This window comes from Mercenaria mercenaria, chromosome 2, assembly GCF_021730395.1.
Source record: "Mercenaria mercenaria strain notata chromosome 2, MADL_Memer_1, whole genome shotgun sequence".
Classification (NCBI taxonomy): Eukaryota; Metazoa; Mollusca; class Bivalvia; order Venerida; family Veneridae; genus Mercenaria; species Mercenaria mercenaria.
In genome coordinates this window covers 65,678,864-65,700,360 of record NC_069362.1, presented here as the reverse complement: position 1 = coordinate 65,700,360, position 21,497 = coordinate 65,678,864, and positions in this window count along the sequence as shown.

The window sequence follows — 21,497 nt, the reverse complement described above, 5'->3', positions numbered from 1 at the left end:
GGTTTTTGGCACATTATAGAGCAATTTATTGGGAACACAATGCTATATATAATTTATATAAATCGGCAGGTTCAAAGTAAAAAATATAATCATTTGAGTGAGGTGTACTCCAATATACTGGACAATAATTATAATTAAGGTTTGTCCTGGGTATCAATAATCTCAGAAAAATAGAATCACTTGTAAAATCACAAAATTCTATCATTTTTCTACGAGGTAAAGCAATTTGTGATGAGTCTGCGTTTGTTTTGAAATATTCATTGCATTTTTAATTTTACAACACAACTAAACATCTAAACTCGAGGTTGATTCCATCTGGAATATGTGTTGAGAGCGATTAATCTAAGTTGTAAGAACTAGTTTCGCAATAGAGAATTAAGATACTAGTATCAACTTAAAATACAATAAATTTTTAAACGATGATTATCAAGCCTGACAAAATTGCAGAGACTTACTGTACTCACCTAATCATTTTTCGAGTAAAAATATACACACTCAATTTAAAACTGTTATAAACTTTTTTATTTTAGTTTTCATATGTGTTTGTGAAGATCATGATTTGTTTTATCTGTTTAAACTGAAAATTGAACTATAGTTCTAGTTGTTGAATAGTACAATCAAGGAACTGCATGTTACAATCTCAATATTTTGGACATAAAATTGTCCAGTATACCCGAGTACACCTCACTCAAATGATTATATTTTTACTTTGAATCTAGTACCGATTTTTAAAATTTATACAGCATTGTGTTCCCAATAAATTGTTCTTTAATGTGCCGAAAACTGCATCTAAAAATAACAAGCGGTTACGGAACTACATGCAGAGTAACATTACATATTGAACGCCCCTCGTAAAGTAGGAAAATTACTGTGATGGAATCAGATTTAGGGTACAAAGATTTGAAAGTAGCTTGGATAGGGATAAATGTTTGCTTTTAAGGTTTGAGGTCACTATAACAATAACTTATTCACTCATAGGAATGGTAATGTATTTTCAGGCAACTGTTTTCGTGTACCACTGAGCTTTTAAGGCAGCTGTGCATTTACACTACTGTTTTCATAGGACTTAACAGCTATGTTTTTTGTTCAGTGTACCTGACAGACTGTTGGCTAAAATGTGGCTTTGATGTGCAGAATGATGAAAAGGTAAGACTGGACTTGGCAGCTTCTAACTTTCAGGAATGTTGATATACGAGTACATTGCTCTCCAAATGTCCAGTGACAAAATTGAAAAGTGAGAAGAAAAAAGGACAATTGGAAAGAAATTTCTTTATAATTGAGGAAACACCCTGAATGGGAAGGAAGGTGGAAAACTTTGGTAAGAGGATTGAAGACTGTGACAGACCATTATAACCAAAGTCCGAAAATAACAGGAAGACCGATCTGATGAAGAAACCTTGGAATTCATTGGGGAAACAGCCAAATATGCAGCCAAAATATCTTTTAGACAGCAGTGGTAGCTCAAATGATTGAAGTGTTGAAGCCGAAGGTATTTTTAACCTTAATTAGCCTGCTGGCGGCAAAAGATTCTGTCTTTGTGACCAGTGCAGACGAAGATCAGCCTGTACATCTGTGCAAGCTGATCATGGTCTGCACTGTCTGCTATCCAGTCAGTAATTTTTCAGAAAGCACCCCTTTGGATAATAAGTGGTACTGCCCAAACTGAATGATGGACTAGACCATTTTAGAAATTTAGCAGGTTTAAGGTTAATAACATATTATTATATTACAAAGTCTCAATTGGATAATGTGTTGTCTGCATCAGCTAAATCTTAGCCAACAGGTTTGAAGGTCCAGTCCCCATAGAGAAAACAAGGTTAATTTCTATGGCATGAATGATTACAGAAAGCATGCCTCATTTCACCTAAATATGAAAGGGAATGGTGATGAAAAGTGTTCAAACGTTCAAATAATATAATATATATATATTTTTTTTTTTGGTACATGTATATCTGTAATATAAATTTAGTATGGCCATGAAACATGGATTGTCTTTGGAACCAAGTGCTAATAAAGCGGACATGCAACAAATGAAGTTTAAGGCTTGTGACCTTTGACTAACAATCTGTAAAGACAATCCCTGTATTTGAGCAAGTGGTGATTTGGAAGTAGAGTGCTTGTGTTGTGGAAAAGGTCTCTGTGAAATTAAGTTAAAGACTCTATTCCCTTAGACCAAAATCTGTCATACCTCGTCAAAGAAAACAATGACCACACATTGAATAAGTCCTATCGGTACTACTTTCAGATTCAGGGGCAAATGGGGATATTAGGTAGTCTAGGAGAATATTGTGATTTATTTGTTTTAACATTCCATAGACACATATTGTTAAGAGTCATCTTTGATCAGGCATTCTGGGAGACACTGACATTGTTTTTTTTCCATTTATTAAGTCCATAAGCACCATTTGAAAATTTCAGCACATGTCAGAGCCATATCGTTGCTGTTTACTTGCTATACAGGAACTACAACTCCTTCCGGCTTACCGACCAGCAAATGCTTAATGCGAAACTGTCAATGCATGTATGTGCCCCTAACTCCGGAGCCCCCGGTACTTATGCCACTAGCCTCAACAGAACTACATGAGCTTCATGAATCCAGATTCATATAGATGCATATTCCGCACCATCAGGCAGAGAAGGTAACGCAATGGTTTAACTCTGCATGCAACAAAAGTGGTTCTGTATTGTTGTTAAGTAAACATGAGAAAAGGTCGTGCTCCTCAGAAAGAACATAGAAGTACCATGTATCACTGACTGGGGGAAAAACTGGGCTGTTACAATGGGATAAGATAGGCTAAATTTACTTTCATACACAGTCGACCAAATCGTTTTTATATAGTCCATCCTGAACTAAAGGTCACCTCCAATCAGTGGTCACCTCCATTCAAGGATCATTTTGTGACTCCCCTGCCCCATTTTCCTCTATTTCATCACTTTATTCAGTGACCACCTCCCATCTACGGTCAGCAGCCATCGGAAGTGCCTCCCAACCGCCGTATTTGACCCCTTTCAGTATCCATGTTACTTCCAAAAATCAATTTTTTAAGTGAGAATCACCGAAGATACCTGTGTTTTGAGAAACACGTGATTGCTAAGTTTCGCGTGACTTCCCCACAAGAACAACAAAATGACATGAGTGCAGTGGTTTGCGAGTGAAGTGCCTTCATGCAAAAAGTTAACATTACCCTTACAGAAGCAAGCCTCTGTGGCGTACATGCTGCGTATTTGCTGTGTATATGCCGCGAACACAGTAGTACGCCAGAGGAGTACATTTTACATACACCGCACGCCGCGTACTATTTCGACGAGTACACAGCATGTACGCAGGAGGTCACTAGTAGGTCACTTGATGCAGTTACGCCATTTTCTTCAGATGTTTACCAAATTACATGCTACAAAAATTGATTTATTTCATTGAAAAGTGGATGAAGAAAAGCATACTAATTTATTTGATAACTTCAATCTACATTATTTTGGTAAGGGTAAATACTTATTGATGCATGTCACTTATCTTTTTTCTGTTTTTTTTCTGTCCAAATGATCAGCATTTGCATAAGAAAGTTGGTGGGGTAAGGAATTTACATTATCACAGCAGTTTCGCCACAAGAGTACACAGCATGTATGCAGCAGGAGTACACAGCATGTACGCCGCAGGACTCGGGCCAGGAGTACACAGAATGTACGCCGCAGGAGTACACAGCATGTACGCCGCAGGAGTACACAGCATGTACGCCGCAAGGATAGTACACTGCAGGCTCATTTGCATGTAAAAAGTGTATGTGCCGCGTACATGCTGCGTACTATTTCCCGCATACTAAACTCCTCCAGCGTACATCCTGTGCACTATGTAGTCCACAGCATGTACGCAGCAAGTAGTACGCGGTAGAGCTCATTTGCATGTCAAAAGTGTACTACAAACGTACTATCGGTGTATGTGCGGTGTATATCCTGCGTACTATTTAAAGCCCTTGATTTCAGTACACATCATGTACGCATCATATACGCTGTATGTACACAGCAAAAGTACGCAGCAGGCCTTTTTCTTCTGTAAGGGTAGTGTGACAAAGTAACGGACATTGGTGTGACGAACGGACGGACAGTTGAAAACTAATATGCCTCCCTTCGGGAGTATAAAAATAACGAAAAACACTTAAAATGGTATCAGAAACCAAACAAATAATGAGAAGCTCAAAAACACTGCTAAGAGACAGCACCAACAACCACCAAAGAAGCCCGTTCCCCCAATGAAACTCGGCGTGAATGACTATGTGGCAGTCGTATACCAACATGACTTCATGTCCCAATGTAGTAAGAAAGGATACTTCCTATGGCCAAGTCACCGAGTAGTTGAGAAGCAATTTGTATTATGCTAAGACTTTGAACCAGATTGCATTGGCTCTGGTCGACAATGGTTTGTAAGAGAACACAAATCAGTCAGTGCAGCCTATGCAAAACACCATTTGATGTTTTTCTAACTAGAAATGTGTCACAGACACGGATGCCCCCGCAACATGAGAAATGTCACATGCATTGTACTGCTCACAAATTAAAAGAAGGACCCGTCTATGCATGTCAAAAGTATGAGCCTAACAAATATACCATTCATCCAAAAATTTACAAATTCAACCAAGGTCTGTGATCTTGACCTTTGAGCAGCATGATATGTCATTAATTCATGCTGATCATTTGTGCCAAATTATTTCAAAATCTGACTATGCATGTCAAAGTTATGGACCATACAGGAAGACCTTATTACCAGTATATATGTAGTGAAAATTGGCTTAAGAGTTCAACCAAGGACTGTGACTTTAACCTAGTTAAACGGTTGTTGCGCATGACACATCATCTATCCATGCTTATCATTGTCAAATTATTCTGAAATTGGACCATGCTTGTCAAAGTTATGGCCCGGACACGAACACCACCCTTTCCAGTTCATACATGGACAATTAAACACGGACAGTGGTAACACTTTATGCACCCCCACCCCCCCACCCCATTTTATGACTGGGGCATAATTAAAAACACGAGCACTGCAATGTGGAGCAATATACATATAATATATATTTAAGCATTCAAGACCAGGGCATCATGCAGAATTGATTACACTTAAAGCATTCAGGGAAAATAAAAATCTGTGAATTATTCACATACTGAAAAAATATTTAGATGGCACAAAATGTCTGAGAATGGGAGACAAGTACAGTAAAATCTCATAAAACAGTATCACGTATTATCTAGATGGATAAAATTTGTACTAATAAAAGCAGGTACAGGTTGTTAATTTGCAAAGCGAGTGGGCAGCTGCCAAGTAAAAAGCAAAATTACATGGTGTCCCTCTTGAAACTATTATTAGAACAGCAAGGTGGACAAATGCAAGAACATTTGCTCAATATTATGACAAGCCTATAGTTAACAACTTGTCCTTCCAAGCGGAAATATTATATTTTTGAAAGATTTAGAAGTACATATCCTTTCCGCAGCCTTAACGTACTAAAACGTATTAGCGTCTGATGGCCCTTTCACGCTTCCGTAGAAACAACATTTAATACACGAAACTTATTTTGAAAATATTTCTGAAATGTCTAGGTCTGCAGCTCTCAAATACGGTTATATCTTACATCTGAGGCATATACTGACACTCTCAGACAACATCAAAAATGACATTTTGAGCGATTTGATGAAGTTCCAAAATTATCAATGTACTCTTGGTCCGTTACGGACCCCTGTGGGATTTCTGTTTATCCAGAGCTCAAATACTTCTTCATAGATTAAAAGCTGACATGCTGTACTGAAGCCCAGGTAATTTCAATTCATAATAAAGTGCTGAAAATAGTCCACGCGCATACATTTAGACGGGGTGACCCCTGCGCGTGACCCCTGACTATCTACTAATCAAAATGCAGCTTTTGTTTTCAAGTTTAGCATTTCTACTTTCATTTTATTTACTTCCGGAAATAGCTGAAGGTCGAGTGACGTCATTTTCTGTGTTGTCAAAAACATACATATACCTGGCGAGGTTGCATGAATATGTGCTGGCCGTCCTAAGGTTATAGTATAAGATTTGTGGTGATCCCACCAACAATTCAGATCAAAGTTGGTTAGTGCATTCATCCAGTCTGCAGAAAATGCTCCACGGCCAAAGGAATGTCTTGGTAGGAAACCATCTAAGCCAAAGGACAGACTAAAAGGATCCCACCTACCTATGTACATCCCTGCTAAAGAAGGGGCCAAAAGGAAACATCCTCAGACTGTGCAGTGTGCAATCCTGGGGTAAAAAATCGCAATGGATTCAAAAGGAAGCAAGCATTTTTTATGTGTGTAAAATGCAAAGAGCGGGCTCAGAGCGAAACTAGTCTATCTGCTTCTTACACTAGTTTCGCTCTGAGACCTCGAAAGTTCCTTTATGCATTCCTGACTGCTTTAGGATCTATCACACACGTTAACACTATACGAGAATTTTACAAGGGAATAATGGATCAACTGCTAGCTCTAGTAGTGACAAAGAGTCGGATGTGTGGTGATTATATTTAGAAATAAACAGCTTGGTTACCATGATAACCACAAATAAATATCAGTTTTAATTGTGTATAGATATCAACAAAAGAAAACAAGCACAATTTTGCAAACAGATTAATTTTATTGTATGAAATAAATCATTGTTTCAATGATAGAACTCAAATAAGAACTATAATAGTCACAGAATTAGACATGTATTTGAACAAACAGGTATTGCCGTAAAATCTTATAACCATCTAATGCTCCTATTTGTTAAGAACTACCATATATTGTATAAGTCCTTATGTTACAAATGTTATTGAACTCATAATGAAAGTATATGACATTTGAAAGCATTCCTATTGTGAAATATGTATATTTTACCTGATACCTGTAATTAACACATGTTTTAGAGCGAAGCTGCACATGTATATGAATTCCCCAAGCATTTCAGTTATGTTAGATAACAACAGGCAGTCCTTTAAAATTCAGACTTGTGTAACAATGTTTTCAACAAAGAACAAGAGGGTCATGATGACCCTGAATCACTCACCTGAGTAATATGAGCTACATGCATGTTTCAAATGTCAAACTGATGATAAAATATTAAGAAAGTCAGTAGGTCACATTCATGGTCAATGAAATTCAGTTTTACGCTTGGTGTGCAAAACTGTTTATGTCATCAAAATTTCAAGACTGTATCTTAAAAAACAAGAAAGTAGGTCAGTAGGTCAAGGTCACAGTCAAGTGACAACATATTACTTGGGGTTATCAGGTAATTATAATTAAACAGTCTTGGAAATAGGATCAGATGATTGTTAGTATTTTTTCCTCTATAACTCACATAATAAATAAGTGACCCTAGGACGGGACCTCTTTTAACCCCAGGAGCATAATTTGAACAATTTTGGTAGAGGACTACTAGACAATGCACCATACCAAATATCAAAAGCCTAGGTTGTATGGTTTCAGACAAGAAGATTTTTAAAGTTTTTCCTATACAAGTCTATGTAAAACTTGGGACCTCCAGGGCAGGGCCTCTTTTCACCCCAGGGGTACAATTTGAATAATTTTGGTTCAGGACCATAAGACAATGCTACAAACCAAATATCAAAGGTCTAAGTGTTGTGGTTTCAGACAAGAAGATTTTTAAACTTTTTTTCCTATTTAAGTCTATGTTAAACTTGGGACCCCCAGGGCGGGGCCATATTTGACCCTAGGGGGATAATTTGAACAATCTTGGTAGAGGACCACTAGATGATGCAAGTTTTTGTCCCCGAATGACCCAATATCGTTACAACACACAGCAAGGGTTGTCTTCCTTGATCAGTCAATATCAGCAATTGAAGAAAGTGTTGTAAATTTAGCAGCTAGTCTTATTAAAGTTGATTTATTAATTGATTCTACTGATGTGAAACTTTGGCCTCTGCTACTAGAGATGTCATTCACCAGTTACCCCATAAATTGTTTGGGACTGGAGTGTGTATCATTTTGTATCATTTTATCAGGGTATGTTGTCATCATGTACCATCGTAAACAGTGGCTTGAAGAAAACAGACGACTCCTGAGAGATAAGGTAGCTGGGAATTCACCAAGTGTGCAGAATTATTGGCTAAATTATGACCTGTTAACTCATATTGATGGAGTATTATTTAAAAAGTACATTGTCAGTGCAAAGAATCATCGGCTTTTGTTGATAGTGCCTAGAGTACTTTATAAGGAACTTTTGATATCCTGTCATGATTCAATTACTGGAGCACATTTAGGAATTTCAAAGACATATTCAAAATTACATCTCAAATATCACTGGTATAAAATGAAGGAATACGTCCAGTTGCATATCAAAAGTTGTGAAAAGTGTGCATTCCGAAAAAGGCCGAAAAACATACCGAGGGCACCATTAACAGAGTACACAGTTGGCCATCCTATGGATCGTATACAAACTGACATAATGGGGCCACTTAATGAGACAGAATCCGGAAATCAGTACAGAATAGTGCATCATGACAGACTGAAACCGTTTCATGGAAATAAAATGACCCATTGGCAATCAAACATGGTTAAGTCTGAGGAAAATAATCATAGAGCAAAAATGAAAGGGTACCAGCAAACTTCCAAATCCTGGCTGGACAGTACCAGTCAACAAGTGAGGAGAAGTTCAAGGAACAGGACCCAATACAGACCATATCAACATGGTACACAATAGTTATAAATATTAAAAGTGTTTATTTTTTGGATTAAGTTCATATTCCTTCTGGATTTAAAGTGTTAACTAATATTCATCCTGGATTATAAGTGTGTACTTATTTATTTCATTATTCTTTGTATGGATTTAATGAGTGGCTGCATTGGTAATAATAATCCCATTCAGCACAAGTGTATTCAAATGGATTAATTAGTGGCTGCATTGGTAATAATAATACCATTCAGCCTTGGTGTATTCAAATGGATTTATTTGTGGGTTTCATTTTCAGATATTAAAATTTGTGCCATTTAAAATCATTTGTTGTACAATTAGATATTCTTGGCACACAGGACTTAAAACTTTGGTAGAGACGACTAAAATTACGACTCAAATTAATTTAAATAAATTAAAGGCACCAGGACTTACATTAGTAAATGGTAAAGACGACTACCATATCAATGAAATTAATCAAAATTGTGCCTATTTCTATCATCATACTGTGTTAATATTAAAATAAATAAAGGCACCAGGACTTAGTGTGAGTGAAATAAACATTGTGTGAATGTACTTACATATATATATTCACCTTATTAGATGAACTGAATTCAACACTGGATTTTATTTTACATGTGTTTTACTAGGACAGTTGGTGATTTTGTTTACACTTTTAATGTTTCATACACATTGATAATACTCATTTTACATGTATACTACCTTGAGAAGTATTTAGTCACATAATTCTTCCGAACTGTAATCCTGAGTTTTATTAAAACATAGAGTATAGCATGTTTGATACTATTCATAACACTTAATCATTTATATTGAGAAGCAATTTCAATGATACAGTAGTTTAGGTATTCATATTCTTATGTATCTTCTTCATAGTATTTGAGAGCAAGAGTCTGGCTCAGTAGTCACTTATATTTTAATGTTTAAACTTAATTGGGGACAATTAAGAAGCTAAGGGTGGGGGAGTGTTGTAAATTTAGCAGCTAGTCTTATTAAAGTTGATTTATTAATTGATTCTACTGATGTGAAACTTTGGCCTCTGCTACTAGAGATGTCATTCACCAGTTACCCCCATAAATTGTTTGGGACTGGAGTGTGTATCATTTTGTATCATTTTATCAGGGTATGTTGTCATCATGTACCATCGTAAACATGTCTGGTTTGTTAGAGTTAGAGGTGGCTCCATATTTGGGATGGTACCATCAGTCAACGGTTATCCTCATAAATATTAGGGGTAATCTTTGTCTTTCTTCACTATGATACACTCCAAATATGGGAGGGTACCTGCTTTTGTATATAAACCTAGGCCAGAACTAGGGAGGGGATTCTTTACTTTTGGTTCGGACTTTGAAAATGACAGATCATAGAAACAAGAAATGAAATATTTTACAGTTATAAATTTAAGTGACTTTAGACCAGAGGAATGAGAGAATTATAATTATGACAACTTTATTTCCATCTTAGACAAAATCTCATTATAAACTAACATTGAAAACTGGATTTGAAGTGTATTTTATCAATGGAGTATAAACCCCCACACCCGAATTAACGTTTTTCAACAAAATCTAGTGCATTAACATTGAGAAATTGGACAATGTATTCATTTTCTGATCCAGACCTGCATGACACAGGACTAAATTCATCTGTTGTGGATCCATTAGGCATGCAACTTTTCACCTCTTGTTTAAGAACACAACCGCCAGTGGCACCACCAACAACTGTTCCATCAACCGCAACCAGCAAAGTACCTGGTCCAACTTACCTTTTACCAAATTATTCAGTTAATTTTTCGAATAAGATAGTTTCCAAATCTCTGGATATGCACGAGAATTTGTTGAAATTCATTTGTGTTAGTCAGTCTCAGATTTCCAGTACTGGTAGTGCTAGTGGTGTTCGACAATCGCGCAGGCAGCCTCTTACATGCTACAACTGTGGTAGTCGTAATCATCTTAAAAGATCGTGTAACTGGATGGGATCTAGTACCAAAAGTCCTTCAGTTTAGTGTCAATTGTGAGACCAATTTGGCCATGCTTCCAAATTTTGTTTGCAAAACCCCAGTAATCGTAATATAGCTCCAATGAACACGTGTCAGCTTTGTGGAAATGAAAGCCATATTGCTAAAAACTGTGAACAATTACAGCAACCACAACAGGGTCACCCAAATTAAATTGGCCTGGATCTGGGACAGTGTAGCAGTTTCCGGGCCATAAACAACCAGATATAAAATGTGCATAAAACTTTATGTATTTAAATGTGTTTATAAAACAGAATCAACTTACCGGTACTGCTTTACTGGATTCTGGCAGTAGTCAGGACTATGTCCCAGGAACTGTCGACCCCAAAGAGAAACTTACCCCAGCACAGTACGGGTATGTCATGTTTTGGGTAGGGGATAGAAAGCCAGAGACTTCCAGAAAAGGTACGGCTATGCGTCTTATAGAAGACGGAAGTAGAGCTGACATGTGGAGTCCTCAGTGGAAACCCAGTGGAATCGTTACTGATTTGGAAACCTACTTTGTTGAAAAGATAAAGCTGGCTATTAAAAAGCACAAGAATGCCCTGAAGGCCGGTTTGAAGAGAAGGACTGTTTGAAGTGTGTGCAGATAAAAAGTTATGAACATCCTCAGGGACAAATGTCTTGTGGAAGACCTGGTACATCTCATGTTGGATCTTCATTCTAACACATAAATAACCACTCAAATGTTATATTGTACCAAAATATGATTATCCCAGAAAAAACTCTGTTCTATTCTATTCTATTCAGTCACTAGGAGTGTTCTATTGTACTGAGGTATTTTGGATCTTCATCATAACATATATAAATAACCATTTGAATGTTATATTGTACCAAAGTATGATTATCCCTAGGTTCTCTGCAACCTTTAAGTGCATGCAATTACCTGCTTATGGCCCCAGTCACATACTGTACTCCATGAAATTTTCGTGGATTTCGTAGCTAGGCTAAAAAACTAAAATTTCATGCAATGAAAATTTCATTTCTAACATTTGTCATTCTTGGATAAATAAACTGTATAATGTTTCTGTCAAAACCCATAGTTTTCAGTGTATGTGGACTTGGTCAAGTCCTGATTTCCCAATTTTGAAAGTGTCTTTTTTTTTGTTTCAGGCATTTGCAGTATCTGTCTCTTTTTTTTCTTCTTTTTTAAATATATTAGGAGAGGGGCAAGCAATTTACCCCATCCATTATTTGAAATATATTGACTGAGTTGTGTGAGAATTGTTATTAATTTTGGAAGTGAGTGGGCTTTATAAGGGGTAACGATTCAATTCAATTCAATACTTTATTTCAGACTCATCCATTGTGTTACAAACATACAGAGGTCCATAGCATATAACAAAAAGACTATTGTAAACTAATAAAAAACTACATACAAAACAAGAGCTGTCCGTAAGACAGCATGCTCAACTTTTCTCAGTGCTATACTCTGAATTAGAGCTTTGCCAGTAAAAAAAAATTCTAAGTTAAAAAGGGACATAACTCTGTCAAAATTCAAATCAGAGTTATGGGAATTGTGTCTCCTGATGTAGACTTTGATAGTAAATAACTATTTTGAGTTTCAAGTCAAAAGCTTTAATAGTAACAGAGATATTTGACTTTTAACAAAAAATTCTAAGTTAAAAAGGGGCATAAGTCTGTCAAAATAGTGTAGACTTTGATAGTAAATAACTATTTTAAGTTTCAAGTCAATAGCTTTGATAGTAACAGAGATATCTGGCTTTATCAAAAACTTTAACCAACGGCGACGCCAACGCCGGGGCGAGTACAATAGCTCTACTTTTTCTTCGAAAAGTCAAGCTAAGAATGACTGAGTTATTTAATTTATGGCAAATATCTTTAACTGACTAGTACAATTCTAGGCATGACTTAGGATTCAGAATGTATGTACAACAGCTTGCACAAAGATGACACTTCTTTCTGTTGTGTAAGCATTGTTCCTTATTCTAACAACAAATCTATTTTCCCCTCTGCAAATAAATCAAGACCTTCATTTACAAAGCGGATGGTCAAAAGTACGAGCTGGCCAGCAAATATTTGAAAATATTTTTACAAACCCACTTTACGACCTGTACTGTACTCCATGAAAATCTGGCTGCCTGATATTTTGGTAGTTTGACCACAAAGAGCAATTTGGCTGCATGAAATTTTCGTTTTGGTTTGATCACAAAGAGAAATGTTTTGGTTTGAACACAAAGAGCAATTTGGTTGCATGAAATTTTCGGGGTTTTTTTGGCGAGGTATATCAAAATCCCCTTGATCAAAATCCCCTTCACTTAAAAAAGACAAGATGATACAAAATCCCCTTCATACCTTTTCAAGGGGTATCATAATCCCCTCTGTGAAAATAGCAGGGGTATCATAACCCCTTCAGGAAAATGTAAGGGCTATCATAATCACCTTCATGAAAGTTCCTAAATAGTGGAAAACACTTTTTTTGGCAAAAAACACTTTAAATAGCAAAAAAAGCTAGTTTATCATCATGTTTTTTTTTGTCTTAAATATCGTAAATAATGTCTATAGACTCATATGTACGATACTTGATCATGATATATCGAAAAATGATGAAGATATTACATGTTAACACCAAAAGCACGAACTTTGTAATTTAAAGTGTCAATACATTTGAGAAACCCATAATATTGTCACCGCTTCAGATATTTCTCCACATATATTTTATATGTCTCAATATCCACATATATTTTATATGTCTCCGATTTCTCTCAAAATTGTAAAGTATATATGACAATGTAGCAAAATATCAGAAGTTAAAGGAAAAATCCAAAATTTTGCAAGTCTTAGGTAACAGTAAAATGCCTCAAAGATATTTCATACATTTGAAAATGACTGTTGTAAAAGGGTATGTTTGACACTATTGTTCCTGGGCATGTGATCATGATTTACAATAACTGCAATGGTCAATTTGCAAATTAATTCTTCATAAATATTTATTCAAGCATGTCCAATTTCCGGGCTGATTTTTTTTCTTGTCAGACTAGCTTTCACTTACTATCAAGATAGATCTACATCGCTACTTTGCTACTTCGCTATTTTGGCTATTTCAAGGGCTTTAACTCTGTAATTAGCACTAAGTTTCTCAAGAAGAATGCCAAGTGTGCAAGATCACATCATGATAAAGAATCGAGCAAGGTTTCATGAATTTACATAAAATATTTTTTGAGCTGGGCACATAATTAAGTAAAAATGTTTTTTACAATTTCGGGGGGGGGGGGGGGCATAACTTTAACAAGATCGCTCACCTGACCCATTGACCTAAAGATCATTAAGATTAACATTCTGACCAAGTTTCATTAAGATAGGGTCATAAATGTGGCCTCTAAAGTGTTAACTAGCTATTCCTTTGATTTGACCCCATGACCTAGTTTTTGACCCGACATGACCCAGATTCGAACCTGACCTAAAGATGGGCACATAATTAAGTAAAAATGTTTTTTACAATTTCGGGGGGTGGGGGTGGGATAACTTTAACAAGAGGGCCATGAAGGCCCTGTATCGCTCACCTGACCTATTGACCTAAAGATCATCAAGTTTAACATTCTGACTAAGTTTCATGAAGATACAGTCATAAATGTGGCCTCTAGAGTGTTAACAAGGTTTTCCTTTGATATGACCTAGTGACCTAGTTTTTGACCCCACCTGACCCAGATTTAAACTTGACCTAAAGATCATCAAGATTAACATTCTGACCAAGTTTCATTAAGATAGGGTCATAAATGTGGCCTCTAAAGTGTTAACTAGCTATTCCTTTGGTTTGACCCCGTGACCTAGTTTTTGACCCGACATGACCCAGACTCGAACTTGACCTAAAGATCATCAAGTTTAACATTCTGACTAAGTTTCATGAAGATACAGTCATAAATGTGGCCTCTAGAGTGTTAACAAGGTTTTCCTTTAATATGACCTTGTGACCTAGTTTTTGGCCCCACCTGACCCAGATTTAAACCTGACCTAAAGATCACCAAGCTTAACATTCTTACCAAGTTTCATTAAGATATGGTCATAAATGTGGCCTCTAAAGTGTTAACTAGCTTTTCCTTTGATTTGACCTGGTGACCTAGTTTTTGATCCGACATGACCCAGATTCGAACTTATCCTAAAGATCATCAAGTTTAACATTCTGACTAAGTTTCATGAAGATACAGTTATAAATATGGCCTCTAGAGTGTTAACAAGCTTTTCCTTTGATTTGACCTAGTGACCTAGTTTTTGACCCCACCTGACCCAGATTTAAACTTGACTTAAAGATCATCAAGATTAACATTCTCACCAAGTTTCATTAAAATAAGGTCATAAATGTGGCCTCTACAGTGTAAACTAGCATTTCCTTTGATTCAACCTGGTGACCTAGTTTTTGATCCTACATGACCAAGATTCAAAATGGAACTTAAGATCATCAATATTAACATTCTGACCAAGTTTCATGAAGATACAGTCATAAATGCGGCCTGTACAGTGTTAACAAGCTTTTCCTTTGATTTGACCTGGTGACCTAGTTTTTAACCCAAGATGACCCAATATCGAAATCGTCCAAGACTTTATTGAGGATAACAATCTGATCAAGTTTCATTAAGATTGGGCCAAATTTGTGACCTCTAGAGTGTTAACAAGCTTTTCCTTTGATTTGACCTGGTGACCTAGTTTTTGACCCCAGATGACCCAATATCAAACTCGTCCAAGATTTTATTGAGGGTAACATTCTGACCAAGTTTCATTAAGATTGAGCCAAAATTGTGACCTCTAGAGTGTTAACAAGCTTTTCCTTTGATTTGACCTGGTGACCTAGATTTTGATCCCAGATGACCCAATATCGAACTCGTCCAAGATTTTATTGAGGGTAACATTCTGACCAAGTTTCATTAAGATTGGGCCAAAAATGTGACCTCTAGAGTGTTAACAGTCAAAATGTTGACGACTGACGGACGGACGGACGACGACGGACGACAGACACAGGGCGAACACTAAAGCTCACCTTTGAGCACTTCGTGCTCAGGTGAGCTAAAAATAGGAGGTAGAGCCAACCAAGAAAATAAGAGATATGCAAGTTTATTTCATGATAAAGACTTATGCAAGTTTTCAACCATTTATATTAAATGCTTTTTGAGCTCAAGGTGAAAATGTGCATTTTTGACTATTTCAGTGGCTATAACTCTGAAAATAGGGGGCAGACAAAAATCAAAAATATGAGGTGCACAAGTTTATATCATGATTAAGACCTATGCAAGGTTTCATGAATCTATATCAAATACTTTTTAAGCTAGCCCTGTCACAAGGTGAAAATGTGCATTTTTGACTATTTCAGGGACAATAACTCTAAAAATAGGGGGCGGAGCCAGACGAAAAATAGGAGGTGCGCAAGTTCATATCATGATAAAGACTCATGCAAGGTTTTATCAATTTATATCAAATACTTTTTGAGCTAGGCACGTCACGAACTTTGGACTGACGCACGCACCGATGCATGCATGAACGGACGGATGGACAGTGCGATTTTAATATGCCCACCTTCGGGGGCATAAAAATATCAAAAATTGACCTACTGCATAAATTTTATGCATACATTTTAATTTTTACAGACAGATATTAAGCCAGATGCAGTGCTGTACACTATAGATCTGGGACTTACTATTGCAGACGTCAATGGGTTTTATCCAGATATCAAATCTCTGAAAATGAAGTGTCTTGAACGCAAAGCACCTCAACCAAGTACTTCAAAAGGAATAAATACAAAAACAACAATGAACGCCTTCAATATTCTGTTGTCTGGAGCTGAAGTTCATCTCACCAAGAAGGCCCGGTATTACAATGATTTTAACATTAAAATCAGGATAAACAAGAAATTTGAATTACCATTATTAAAGACCTATTAAATATAGACAAAAAAAACAAAAACAAGAGCTGTCACTAATGGTGACAAATGCCCCCGCAGCGCCTTGACCTTTGACCTGGTGACCCAAAAGTCAAGAGGGGTTGTGTACTCAATAAGTACTATCAGCATGTGAAGTTTGAAGGTCCTGGGTGGAGTGGTTCGCGAGTAAAGTGCCTTCATGCAAAAAATTAACATTGGCCCCTGTGACCTTGACCTTTGACCCAAAGTCAGTAGGGTCGTGTACTCAATGAGTACTATCAGCATGTGAAGTTTGAAGGTCCTGGGTGCAGTGGTTCACGAGTAAAGTGCCTTCATGCAAAAAGTTAATGTTGGCCTCTGTGACCTTGGCCTTTGACCTGGTGATTCCAATGTCAGTAGGGATCGTGTACTCAATGAGTACTATCAGCAGGTGAAGTTTGAAGGTCCTGGGTGCAGTGGTTCGCAAGTAAAGTGCCTTCATGCAAAAAGTTAACGTTGTGACTAACGAACGAACGAACGAACGAACGAACGAACGAACGGACGGACAGTTGAAAACTAATATGCCTCCCTTTGGGGGCATAAAAATAAAATGGTCAACTTGTAAATATCTTGAGATATACATGAAAGCGTTGTGTTTGATGTCTGCTTAAGTCCAGAAAAATATGGCGATAGTTTTTTCATATAAAACTGGCTGAATATAATCTTGTACATTCATTGAATGAGTGTAAAAAATAAAAAGTAGTGTGTAAACTCTGCAACACCAAATTTAGGAAGAAATTGAGTCTAAAACGGCAAGTTGACAGCAACTAAGTGTCCCAAAACTGTCCACTCTGCAACACCTGACTATACATGTCCATTATGCAGTACAAAATTTGCTAGCTAATTCAACTTTGGATAGATATACTACAGACAAAGGTCCTGCAGAAAAGTTGTTGAAGAAAAAACTGAATTAAATTTAATAGGTGTAATAGAAAATTTTCCAAAATTTAATCATAAAAGGCACATGAAAATGAAAATCTTAGATATGTGATGACTGTGGGAAAACTTTCATGGAGAAGGGCTGTCTTACAAAACATCAGAGAAATGATCTATGCTATGGAGGGTGTCACTTGCAGCCAGGAAATAGGCCAGTGGAAGTGGTTTTTTGCATAGGAAACCGGTATGTCTAGTGTGCAACAGAAACCTTGCCAATATAGCATCCTTAATGAGACATAAGAAATGGAATGTTTGCCAAACAAATTTTGAAAAAATGTTTCAATGTAATAAATGCATGAAAACATTTTCCTTTGCTGTATACCTAAAGCAAAATTACAACAATGATATGCTGTACTTCTTCGCAAACCAGAGGGAACAATTAAAGAGAAATATCTAACGAGAGATGAGTTGTCTTCGCATATTACATGAGGGCCATGATGGCCCTATATCGCTCAACTCTGTACCATTGCTCTTAATGATAAGATCAAGTTCTGACATCTACTGGTTGAGGCCAAACTCCACACAAAGTTCGAACATAAGTGATTTTGATACGAAAGGTCAAAGTGACCTTGACCTTCACCCTCATGTTCATCTACTGCTCAGGATCAACCTCCCTTATTACGTTTGAAGGTCCTAGGCCCAAGCGTTGTCGAGTTATTAGGTTACTTGTTACCAATGGTCACGGGGACCTTGACCATCACCTTTGCCCTCAGGGTCATCTACTGGTCAAGACCAATCTTCCTTCTAAGCTTGAGGGTCCAAGGCCCAAGCCGACGCCGATCAAATGATGACAATAACTCATTTTGTTTCCAAAACTAGAATATGTCTGTAGGACACAGGGTGTGCACCCCCCCCCCCCCCCCCACCCCATTGGTACATTTGTCACAAATAAAGGGAAATAATTCAAATGTTTGCAGTGTAAATGGGGTTTAGCCTCAACAAACATTTTATGAAAAGGATTCATTATTCTGGGCCATATATTTTTGAGCTATGAGCATCACAAACAAAAAATCCACTATTTTGGCTATTTCAAGGGCCATAACTCTGTAATAAGCGCAAAGATTCTCAAGAAGAATGCCAAGTGTGAAAGGTCACATCATGATAACGACTCAAGCAAGGTTTCATGAATTTACATTAAATACTTTTTGAGCTAGGCACTTAATTAGGTGAAAATGAGCATTTTTTTTACTATTTAAGGGGCCATAACTTCAAAAATAGGGGGTGGAGCAAGCCAAAAAATAAGAGGTGTGCAAGTTTTTATCATGATAAAGACTTATACAAGTTTTCAACCATTTATATTAAATACTTTTTGAGCTAGGTGCTTCAAAAGGTGAAAATGTGCATTTTTGACTACTTTAGGAGGCAATTAACTCTGAAAATAGCCAGACAAAAAATAGGTGTGCAGGTTCATATCATGACAAAGACTCATACAAGGTTTGATCAATTTATATGAAATACTTTTTGAGCTAGGCACGTCACAAGGTGAAAATGTGCACTTTTGACTAATTCAGGGGCCACAACTCTAAAAATAGGGAGCAGACCAAAATGAAAAATAGGAGGTGCTTAAGTTCATATCATGATTAAGACTCATGCAAGGTTTCATGAATCTATATCAAATACTTTTTGAGCGAGGCGTGTCAAAAGGTGAAAATGTGCATTTTTGACTATTTCATGGGCCATAACTCTAAAAATAGAGGGTGGAGCCAGACGAAAAATAGGAGGTGCGCAAGTTCATATCATGACAAAGACTCATGCAAGGTTTCATCAATTTATATCAAATACTTTTTGAGCTAGGTGCGTCATGAACTTTGGACGGAGTGACAGATGCACAGACAAGACCAAATCTATATGCCCCCACCACTCATGGGGGGCACAAAAATCAGATGAGCTAAAAATGACTGTTTATTGGTAGTGCATAGTTCTGGCACCACCAATTGGGTGTAAAGTATCTGCAGCTACATGTACTACATGTATGCTACCACATGAGGAACCAAGGACTGGCAGGATGACGATATTTCAAAACTGAGAAATGTCTTGGGTGTTGCTTGCCACTAATTGTCTAAAAATCCACAAAAAGACCAATTCAAGGAAAATGCCTCAGATTCTGTTGATATTTTTTTCTCGCCCAAATTTAAAGATTTTGTTTGGACAAGACAACGTCTAAGATGAAGATGAATTAAATTATAATTTACATATTATGATTTTGATAATCAAGAGGATTTTGGAAGTAATCCAAATCACGGTGCCTATTTCTAACGCACCCGAAAAGTGAACAAAGATTTCGAAAACCGTTTATTTGAGAACTCTTGTGAACAACTGACACCAACCCTAGGTCAGAGAAATAAAACAATATTTGCTGTAAAAACAAGAGATCACAGAGTGATCTTGGCGCCCACCAATGTGCCATTTTTGTGTGTTCCAAATTTCAAGACTTATTGACTAGCTCAAGGTCAAATTTCATTTCCGTACACAACACTGTGCATGTGGTCTTAATTCGAAAGCTGTAGCTTGAGAAATGTAAAAGTAGGTCACTAGATCAATTTCAAGGAAAAAGTTCTTTGGACACAAAACTTTGCATGTGCATCAAGTTTGAAGACTGTAGTTTGAGAAATTTGAAAGTAGGTCACTAGGTCAATCTTAAGGTCAAAGTTTATTTCGGTACACAAAACTATACAAGTGGTCCAAATTTGAAGGCTGTAGCTTGAGAAATGTGAAAGTAGCTCACTAGGTCAAAATCAAGGTCAAATTTCACTTCAGAGCACAAATCTATGCATGTGGTTCAAATTTGAAACCTGTACCTTCAAAAATGTGAAAGTAGGTCACTATGTCAATGTAAAGGTCAAAGTTTGTTTCGGTACATAAAACAATGCATGTGCTCCAAATCTGAAGGCTGTAGCTTGAGAAATGTGAAAGTAGGTCACTAGGTCAAAATCAAGGTCAAATTTTATTTCGGAAAACAAAACTATGCATGTGGTCCAAATTTGAAGCCTGTACCTTCAAAAATGTGAAAGAAGGTCACTAGGTCAATGTAAAGGTCAAAGTTTGTTTCGGTACATAAAACAATGCATGTGCTCCAAATCTGAAGGCTGTAGCTAGAGAAATGTGAAAGTAGGTCACTGGGTCAAAATCAAGGTCAAATTTCATTTCGGAACACAAAATTATGCATGTGGCCCAAATTTGAAGCCTGTACCTTCAAAAATGTGGAAGTAGGTCACTAGGTCAATGTCAAGGTCAAAGTTTATTTCAGTGCACAAAACTATGCATGTGGTCCAAATTGTTGTAGGTTATTGACAAGAAGTTTTTAAAAGCTTTTTCCCTATATAAGTCTATATGAACCATGTGACCCCCAGGGCGGTGCCATATTTGACCCTAGGGGGATAATTTTAACAAACTTGGTAGAGAACCACTAGACGATGCTACATTACAAATATCAAAGCCCTAGGCTTTGTGGTTTGGGCAAGAAGATTTTCAAAGTTTTTCCCTATATAAGTCTATGTAAACCATGTGACCCCCGAGGCGGGGCCATATTTGACCCTAGGGGGATAATTTGAACAATCTTAGTAGAAGACCATTAGATGATGTCACATACAAAATATCAAAGCCCTAGGCCCTGTGGTTTTGGACAAGAGGTTTTTCAAAGTTTTTCCCTATATAAGTCTATATAAACCATGTGACCCCCGGGGCGGGGCCATATTAGACCCCAGGGAAATAATTTGAATCATCTTGGTAGAGGACCACTAGATGATGCTTCATACCAAATATTAAAGCCCTAGGCTCTGTGGTTTTGGGCAAGAAGATTTTCAAAGTTTTTCCCTATATAAATCTATGTAAATTATAGAAATAAACAAACGGCCATAACTTACTAAACAAGAGCTGTCGGAGGACATCAACACTCGACTATTCAACAGCCTTGTCAATTGAATGAATACAAAAGTCGAAAAAGGGGC